Below are 9869 nucleotides of genomic sequence, written 5' to 3'. Positions count from 1 at the left end.
TGAGTCCCACAACAGGCTCTGTGCTTGACACAGAGTCTGCCTGAGATTCTTTCTCCCTCTCTCTTCCTCCCCTTCTGCTACTCCTCCCATTCCCATTCCCTCTCTCTAAAATAGAAAGAAGAAAGAAAGAAGAAAGAAAGAAAAGAAAGAAAGAAAGAAAGAAAGAAAGAAAGAAAGAAAGAAAAGAAAGAAAAAGAAAGAAAGAAAGAAAGAAAGAAAGAAAGAAAGAAAGAAAGAAAGAAAGAAAATCTTAAAAAATGAAATGGAAATACAAGCAACAGATCAGGAGGAAAATATTTGTAAAACACACATCTGATGAAGGATATACAGATAAACAGTTGCAGAGTATATAAAGGATTGTTACAACTCAATAGGAAGCAAGCAAACCATTCAAAAATAAGCAAAAGATTTGAATAAACATTTCACCAAAGAAGATGTATGAATAGCTAATAAGCATGTAAACATCATTAGTCAGTAGGAAACTGTAAATTAAAACCACAATGAGATATCATTTCACACCCACTAGGATGGCTATAATAAAAAAGACAATTACTAATGTTGGCAAGATGTGAAGAACAGAAACACTGATACATTGTTGCTAGGAATATAAAATGGTGAACCACTTTGGGAAACAGTTTGGAAATTTCTTTAAAAGTTAAACATAAAGTTACCACTTGACCTAGATATTCCACTTCCAGGTATCTACCCGAGAGAAATGCATATGTCATATACCCACACAGAGACTTGCATATAAATGTTTCTAGAATCATTATTCATAAAAGCCCCAAATTGGAAAAAACCTAAAAGTCAATCAACTGATCAATGGATAGACAAAAATGTGCTATAAGAAAAATATTACTCACCAGTAAAAAGGAATCAACGACTGATACACACATGCTGAGATGGATGAACCTCAAATATTCTGCTAAGTGAAGGAAGGCAGACACAAGGAGCACAGAACATTTGATTCTACTTATATCAAATGTTCAGAACAGGCAAATCTATGGAGATAGAATGTAAAGTAGTGGTTGCCTGGGACAAGTTTGGGAAGGGAGGATTAATAGCAAATAGTAGGCTGCTCTCCCAAGATGGCGGCTGCTCTGGGTGAAGTACTGAAGCCCTGGGAGCCAGGCATCCTGAGGGAGGAGACAGGAGCCTCAGCTGCTTGGTGAATGGTAGCCTTCCACTACTAGTCTGAAATGCTAGCTTTAAAACGTTTCTCTTCCAGTGGAAAGCCCAACCATGCAGACATCTTGCTCATAAATTTACAGTATGTTTTAGAAGTGGAGATAATTAATAATGGAACAAGAAACCTAACTGCACTCAATGATAGTAAGCTTGCCAGCAAAGCACAGACAGGAAAAGAAAAGAAGCTGAGCTAGGCCCAGTGCTGGTGTCTCCCTAAAGAGCCTGCAGCTCTTCCAGACCATACACAAGAACTTTAGAGACCGTAAATGACAAGAAAAAATCATAGTCATGGAAGATGTTGTTTATACACCCCTCACATCAGGTGGAAAACTATAAAAGCAAAGGGAGGAGTGCACTGAGCCATGTACACAAAATAGTTTAAAAATACTTTAGAGATGTGTAAAGCCAAAAGATACTGCAGCGTTCATAAGCCATGCAACCACAGAAGGAGTTTGCCCTTGTCATCCAGTATCCACACACATGGAAGACTCTTCTAGTGCCCAGCCAACAAGGTATGGTGGTGGCTTCAGCGGAGACAGGCCAGAGGAGACAAGGGATCCTATATTTCCTGCTGGCTCTTGTTAACAAAGAATCAACATTTCCAAATCTCAGACTTGAACAAACAAAGCACCCAACAAAAAAGAGCAAGAGAAAAATTTAAAAGTTGGGGGAAAAATGGCAAATAATAAATAAACAATACATAATAAAATAAAACTGATTTATGATGATTATTGAACAATTAGATAAATTCACTAAAAATCATTGATTTGTAAGCATGTTATGGGTGAATTTTATGATATGCAAAATATGCCTTAATAAAGTTGAAAAACATCACCTATATCCTCAAAAAGTGAGAGAAGATTTTGAAAACTTCAAGTAGAAACAGAATGACACACATACAAAAAACAAAATCAACTTTTTGAAATTAAAATGTTTGAAGGAGGAATGAAAAACCCAATAGATGGTATGCAAGATAAATCTAATGAATTCACTTTGAAATTTAAAAAAATAAAGTGGAAAAAGATTAAAATGGTAAGAAAATCAGAAAGTCAATTAAGGGGGTCAGCATTTGAAAAATAGGTGTTCCTTGTAAGAGAACAGAGAAATTGGGAGGAAATTTCAGTGAAATAATGCAATGATTTCTTAAAACTGCAAAAACATGAGTTAATAGTCTAAAAAGGCCAAACACAATAGAGTATACCAAGTACATTATCATGAAAGTCAAATAATTTGGAGATAAAGAATTTTAGCTTCTGGAGGAGAAATAAAATCTAGAGTGGTTTGGGTCTCCTTAGTAGTAACAATGGAAATTAGAAGACAGTTCAACCGTCTTCAGAATTCTGGAGGAAAATTATTTTCATTCTTGGATTTTATATCCAGCCAAATTATCAATCTTCTTGAGTATAGGTAAAAATCCATTCAGAAATAGAAGGACTCACAGTATTTACCTCCCATGCACCTTTTATCAGGAAGGTACTTGTTGATGAATTCCATCAAATACATGTATTCCAGCATGTGTTCCATGTTGAGGTATTCCATGAAGAAGGAGAAATAGAAATAAAGAGATCCAACACAGGAGAGAAGCAAAGGGAATACCTGTGATGATGATGAGAGATCTCAAAACTATAGGTGTGCACAAGTCATCGAGGACAAATAGTCCACATTGGAACATGCCAAGAGACTCCGGGAGAGTGTCTTTTCAAGATGAAATTGATAAAACAAACAAAGAAACCAACAAGCAAAACCTAATGCATCAAAAAAAAAAAAAACCTAATGCATCTTAACCTCTTGAGTGTAAATTTAGACAACTGGTAGAGAAGTTATAACTGAATTTAACGAGTAAAAAGGAATTTTAAGAAAATGGCAATTATTAACTTCAGCAATAACCAATAGTTGTTGAGGCAGGAGATGAAAAGTAATTATAGCTCTCTAACTGATCTGAACAGTATTTCTGAGCCATAACCATATAGACACTGTATTTTTATCTAGATGTATTTATAACTACATTTGATTGATGAGAGAATGAAATGATATACATATATTTGGGGACAGGAAAAAAGAAAGCTAAAACTGCTGTTTCCATGGTGAGAAATCAATATAAGAATCAACTAAAAAAATGGAAAGTGAGGGGGATCCCGGGGTGGCTCCTCGGTTTAGTGCCTGCCTTTGGCCCAGGGTGTGATCCTGGGGACCCGAGATCAAGTCCCACATCGGGCTCCCAGCATGAAGCCTGCTTCTCTCTCTGCCTGTGTCTCTGCCTCTCTCTCTCTCTCTCTCTCTCTCTCTCTCTCTCTCTCTCTTTGTCTTTCGTAAATGAATAAATTTTTTAAAATCTTAAAAAAAAAAGAATGGAAAGTGATTGCCTATGGTGAAGGGGAAAATTGTGGAGAGGGAAGAGGAGCACTACTGTTTTACTTAACAAAACCTTATAGATCTGACTCTTTAAACCATGTGCAGGTATAAATTTGATCAAAAAATATCTTGTTTCAAAAAGAAAGGAAAATATAGAAGTGTAACCCTGACACATTTTTTTCTCAACTGAGTTCTTGGTGTTGTCAAGACATCTTCCTGAGCAGATTGCAGCTAAGGCGGAAGACTAGAGGCCACCAGGAGCTGCAACAGTTTCTTACTTAAACTAACAACTAGTAAACCTACAGGCAGATTCATTAATTTGATAACTGTGCTTCCATTCTCTCGAGATATCTATCATTTCCTCATTGATAAACCTTCAATTTCCCAACAGATGAATTCAGCCACAATTCAACAAACATTTTCTTGTCTTACGTTGACATAAAGAAGTAGAAAATTAATAAGCAGTGAGACATCATTTTCTAGTCAACATACTTTGGCATCAAAGTGGGAAGGGAAGGAAGATAGTAAATATGCTTTTTTCTCACTTTTCAAATCAAAAGTTGAACATATTTGAGTTTTTCATCCAACTGGATGCACATTTTCCTTTTCCCTGCAGTAGTTGTACAAGTCAATTAGTTGTTTAAAGTCAATGGGAGTAAGTTATCTCACATTGGCTATCTTTCAACATCAAATTGTCAAATATTGAAAAGGCAAATAGTCTACCTTCAGCCCAGTAACAACTTTTCTTCTATTTCTAAACTCTATTTTAAAGAATTTCTACTTATACTTCCTGAAAAATATATGAAAATAGGGTTGTGATATTTTTGTTTACCTGGAAACCCAAGTGAGCTCCTAATTTTGTACCTAATGCCAGTTTCTTATTTTGTGACTCAGACTTGAACATGCCATATTGTTTGCTTATTAATAAGTTTCATAAAGGCCAAAAACCTTACAGAAGGCCAATTTTTTCCATGGTAAATTCAGTTAGAGCTGAACTTTGCAAGGTCATAAGACCCTGTGAGCATTAGCTATTTATGTATTGATTCAGTCCTAAAATAATGTCTCTGTCACCCTGCACTGAGGTTTATACAATCCAGAAACAATAAATAGCATCAAAGTTCTATTTAGAACCAGTATAAAGGCCAAATATTTCTGATGGGATCTCAAAATATGAAAATTACTTAGCCTTATAAGCCAGCCAGAACACTTGTGTCAGTATTAAGTCTTAAGAACAACTAATCCTACTGCATTTGTACGGATATATCCAACTGCTAGTAGCTGAAAACTCTAACTCAAATTGGCTCACACGATAGGAAATTTATTGCTTTGTATAAAAAAAAGTCCAGGGATAGGGTAGGAGTCAGACTTAGTGGGCAGCCTGGGTGGCTCAGCAGTTTACCACTGCCTTCAGCCCAGGGCGTGATCTTGGAGACCCGGGATCAAGTCCCATGTTGGGCTCCCTGCATGGAGCCTGCTTCTCCCTCTGCCTGTGTCTCTGCCTCTCTCTGTCTCTCATGAATAAATAAATAAAATCTTTAAAAAAAAGAAGATTTAATAGTGTCTCAAAGATATGATCATAAACCTAGCTTCTTTCCATCTTTCTCTATGGAACCTCAATGAATTGGTTCTGCCCTCAGCTCGGTTCCCCTCAGGGCTGCCAGCATATTGCATTTCTGGGTGTCATATCCAAATACACCATCATCTAGGAGAAGAAAGGAGCCATGTCTTCCTTTCCAGAAACCCATGAGCAGACTTCTCTCTTACCCATTGGCCATGATTGGGTCAAATACCAGTCCTGGACTATTGAGGCAAGGGGAGCGACATTACCATGATTGGCTAAAACTAAACATCTGAGATTAAATGTTCAAGGAGTCACACAAAGACCACTAATTATCTCCAAGACTCTTTCTTCTGTTATTCTACTCTTTAACCTCCCAACCAAATTTCCCAGTGTGTTCTCTGAGGGGAAAACAAACAAACAAACAACAACAACCAATTGTATCATGCTTCTCCATTTCTTGCAAACTTTCCTCATCACTATTCTTTCTCCTGTACATAAAACTTCCTCCTTGTCTTATAGATTTTCAAACATACTCGAGTTTCTCCTATCATAAAAAAACATGCCTTCTCTAGCTCCAGAGCCACCCCCCTCATTTCTCATCATCCCCTTAAAGCCAAATGTTGAACTTGTTAATTCATTATTCTGGTTTTCTCACTTCTTCTCGATCAATCTGGCTTTTGTGCAGTGACTTTGCACAAAACTCATTGAGATTATCAATGATCTCTGTGTTATAATGGGGCATTTATTCCTCCCTTGAGCCTTTGCCAATATTAACTAATCCTTTCTTTGGAAAACATATTTTCCCAGTGAATCTCATCATGACCCACGTGCTCCTGGTTGTCGTGTAACCTTGTGATTCCTTCCTGGCCTTCTCTCTAAGCTCCTTCTCCTATATTTCTATACCCAGCCATCAAGTGTCAGAATATCTCAAGTCTCAGTCTCTAGAGCCCTTCCTTGTCACTCTATATGTCCAAGATAAGCTCACCATGCCCATGATTTTACTTATCATCTGTATGCCATCATGTCTTACATCTGATTATTTGTTACCTTCACAACCCCAAGCTTCCTAAATCATCAACCATCACCCAGGTACAATGATGTCTGTATAACCTTTAATCTGAGATCATCTTCCACCTTTGCCACACCCTTCACTTTCTCTCTACGTCTTCTAGAACTTGTGATGTTAGCAGAAAACTACTCTTTTCATCCTCAGCATCTTCACCTTTTTGGCCTAATTGAAATCTGAATATCCCCTGATGACATCTCTTTCCTTGCAGCTCTTTCAAGTGAATGCTGCTTTTTCCCTTACATCCTGCTCACCTTTGGCACCAGAAGTAGGGTAGGCCACCTGCTTCCTGTTGTTGCTTTCACAACATTTCTCTTCCCACTTCTAAAAAAATGACATCTTTTTTTTAAAGGACATCACACTTGACGACCTGCTACCCCTTCTTATGCCTGTCATCTACAGATCTGCTGCCCATCCCCCTCACTAACTGATCATTTTAGTGTCTGACTCACTGTTTCTCCTTCTTTCTATTCCCATGACTACTTTCATTTAAATATTCAAATAAACGAGCCACCAAACGCCTCAAGAGCTCTGTTCCTTAGTTTCAAGGATCTTTTTAAGATCTTATTTATTTATTTATTTATTTATTTATTTATTTATTTATTTATTTATGAGAGATGCAGAGATTGAGGTGGACACACAGAGGGAGAAGCAGGCTCCCTGCAGGGAGCCCAATGCAGGACTGAATCCCAGGACCTGGGATCATGACCTGAGCCAAAGGCAGACGCTCAACGACTGAGCCACCCAGGCGTCCCCCAAGGATCTTTTCTTTAACTCTTCACTCCCATGATCCTTATCATCACAAAAAGATGAGTGCCTTCTGAATTATGTATATCAAAGTATATATCATCACCATCACCTGTACCATCTCCACCACCTCTTCTTTCATTACCTGCTTACTTCCCAGAGAAAATAGAAGCCATTGAGAACACCTTCAGTTTCCCACAACCGATGGTACAAATTTACCTCTTTTGTTCCTCCTCACCTTTTGTAAAGAAGTTTTCCCCACCCTTCCTAAGGCTATGCTCTTCACCTGTGTGCTGGATCCCGTGGCCTCTTGCTTTTCGAAGGAACCTGATCAAGGAAGTACTGCTGCCTCTCCTGTATTTTATCCTCTCCCTTCTTCTGTCTCCTTATTGTAAGCATTCAGACATGTTCAAACCTTTCTCTTCTGAAAAGAGAAAAAATAATAATGCTACCTCTGAGTTTATGTCAGAGGAAATGAATACCTTCTAGTTAAAGGCATTTTCTCTCCTTTTCAGTGAAGCTTCTGACAATGTTGTCTACACTTGCTGTCTCTTTCTCCTAACCTCCACCCACTCATCAATTTTATGCAGCGAGGTTTCTGCCCACACTGCTCCCACTCACCACTTCACAGAAATTGCTTTTTCCAAAGTTACCGAGGACCTCCTAGTTGCTAAATCCTACAGACACTTCTCTCGGTCTTTATTTATTGACTCATATTTTTAATGTATACAACATATAACCCAGATGACTGTCCTGAAACTTTCTTCAGTTTCAGTACTCTTGGATTTTTTACTCTGACTGTTCCTTCTCTATTTCTTTTGCAAGAAACTTTTTCTCCATGTGCCCCTTAGTTGTGATCCTCTTTTGCTCCACAAGTTCTCTGTAGGCAATCTCATCTATTTCTATGGCTTAAGTTGTTATTTATAAGCTCATGATTTTAAAATTTCTATGTAGGTCAAAGTCTTTTTCCAGAGCTTCTGACTAGTATAGATTACTCCCTACTGAACATCTCCACTTATGTATCCCACGAACATCTCAAACCCCAGATGCTAAAACTGAACTCAGTATTCTTCTCCTGAAATGACTTCTTCACTAATCCAATGAATGGCTGCGATATTATGATTTATAAATAGAGTATGGAAGCCCTTGAAGGAGGAGCTCTCATGAACATTCGATTCGTTACAGCCTGCATAACCAGCAGGGAGGAGGAAAATAATTTTTATCTTGACACAGGAGGACACTTTTCACACAGAAATTCATCTTCTCCTGAAAGAAAGAAGGAAGATCCCTCCCTGTCCCAGCAACAATACACTAATCAGCATCGCCTACAGCCAGTAAGAAACTGCCACAATCCGAGACTCTTACTCAGTGATCTTTTGTTCAAAACAATCCTTTGAGTTTCCTCCTAAAACTGACTCTCTCTTCAGTCTTCCCTATGGTTTTTCCATAGCTTGCATGTCCTGAATTGCAATTCGCTGCTATTCCCAAATAAACCCATTTTTTGCTAGTAAAATATTGTATTTTTAAGGTTGACATAAGAAATATATTTCTCATATATTTCATCTTTGTCCATGGTTCCTGACTCCCAGCTCCTAAACCCCTTGGAATTTCCTAAGTAATGAGACCACTAAAGACACCTTTTGGTGTATATATGAGGTGACTTTTGAACCATACCTAAAGATGGAGACTGGTTCCCAGAAGAAACAACCCTGTAATTAGAGAGTTAGAACCTTCAGCCCCACCCTCCTAACCTATGGGGAGAAGATGGGCTGGAGATTGAGTTCAATCATTAATGATCACTAATGATTAATCATGATTATGTAATGAATCCCCCATTAAAACCCAAAAGGACTGGGTTTGAAAAGCTTCTGGGTGAGTGAATAAGTAAGTGGAGGTGCTAGAGAGTAGCGTAGCTAGAGGGCATGGACGTTCTGTGCCTTTTCCCCATCCTTGCCCTATGCATTCCTTCCATCTGGCTGTTTCTAAGTTATATCCTTTCATCACAAACCAGTAATCTAGTAAGTAAAATGTTTCTCTGAGCTCTGAGAGCTGCTCTAGCAAATTAAACAAACATAAGGAGAAGGCCGTTGTGGGAACCTCTGATTTACAGCCAGTCAGAAGTATAAAGAACAATATGGACTTGTGACTGGCATCTAACGTCTAAAGAGAGGGTCATGGTAACCTCCAATCTGAGTCTGTCCATCAGAAGCACAGTAACAGCCTGGGATTTATGACTGGCTGTTGAAGTTGTGTGGGTGTTAGGGGTGCTGGGAGGGTTCTTGTAGGACTGAACCCTTAACCATTAACCTCTGTCAGAATTTAGTTGAATTCTCAGACATCTTACTGTTGTCTGAAATTGCTCGATGGTGATTGGGGAAGAGCCCCTCTGCACATATGTTAGAAGTGGGCCCAGGAATCATTTTAATGGCAACATTTCTCTCCCACCTTCAACATCTCATTCAAGCACCAGAATGTCTCCTGAATCCATTCACTCCACTCCCACTGCCTCCTCCCTACTACAGCCTGCTGTCTTCAAAGGGATGAGGCCCCTGAATGGAACACCCAACACACGTTCTCCTTCACTTCCAGGATTCTTACATAGTACTCTCTTCATGGAAACTTGCTCATACCCTCCTCTCCCTAGATGTTGCTTACCTTTTAAATGATGAGATAAGCACGGCATGTTCTACTATATGTTGGCAAATTGAATTTAAATAAAATTTTTTAAATAATAAACAAACCTTGGTAAATTGTCATATTTCTTCCCATTTACTGCAACATTTTGAAATTCCCTAAATAGCTTCTGTCCATTAGACTATCATTTCAATCATTCTTTTAAATTATTCCTTGCTCTCCTTTGTTCTCCAATTACAGTATCCGACAAAATTCCTGGCCTAATCAGCTCAATCCTTCAAATTCTCTGCTCCTTCCCTCCGGTCATCATAAGCCTGAAAA

At 38.4% G+C, this 9869-nt stretch overlaps 1 pseudogene; it reads left to right on the top strand.

The window, feature by feature from the left end:
• Positions 1-1088: 1088 nt before the first annotated feature.
• LOC129499968 (protein LSM12-like) overlaps positions 1089-9869 on the top strand; it is a 76307-nt pseudogene continuing 67526 nt past the window's right edge.

This window comes from Nyctereutes procyonoides, unplaced genomic scaffold (assembly GCF_905146905.1).
Source record: "Nyctereutes procyonoides isolate TBG_1078 unplaced genomic scaffold, NYPRO_anot_genome, whole genome shotgun sequence".
NCBI classification, from domain to species: domain Eukaryota; kingdom Metazoa; phylum Chordata; class Mammalia; order Carnivora; family Canidae; genus Nyctereutes; species Nyctereutes procyonoides.
The sequence above is the reverse complement of the archived record's forward strand: the minus strand, read 5'-3'. Positions and strand labels throughout refer to the sequence as shown.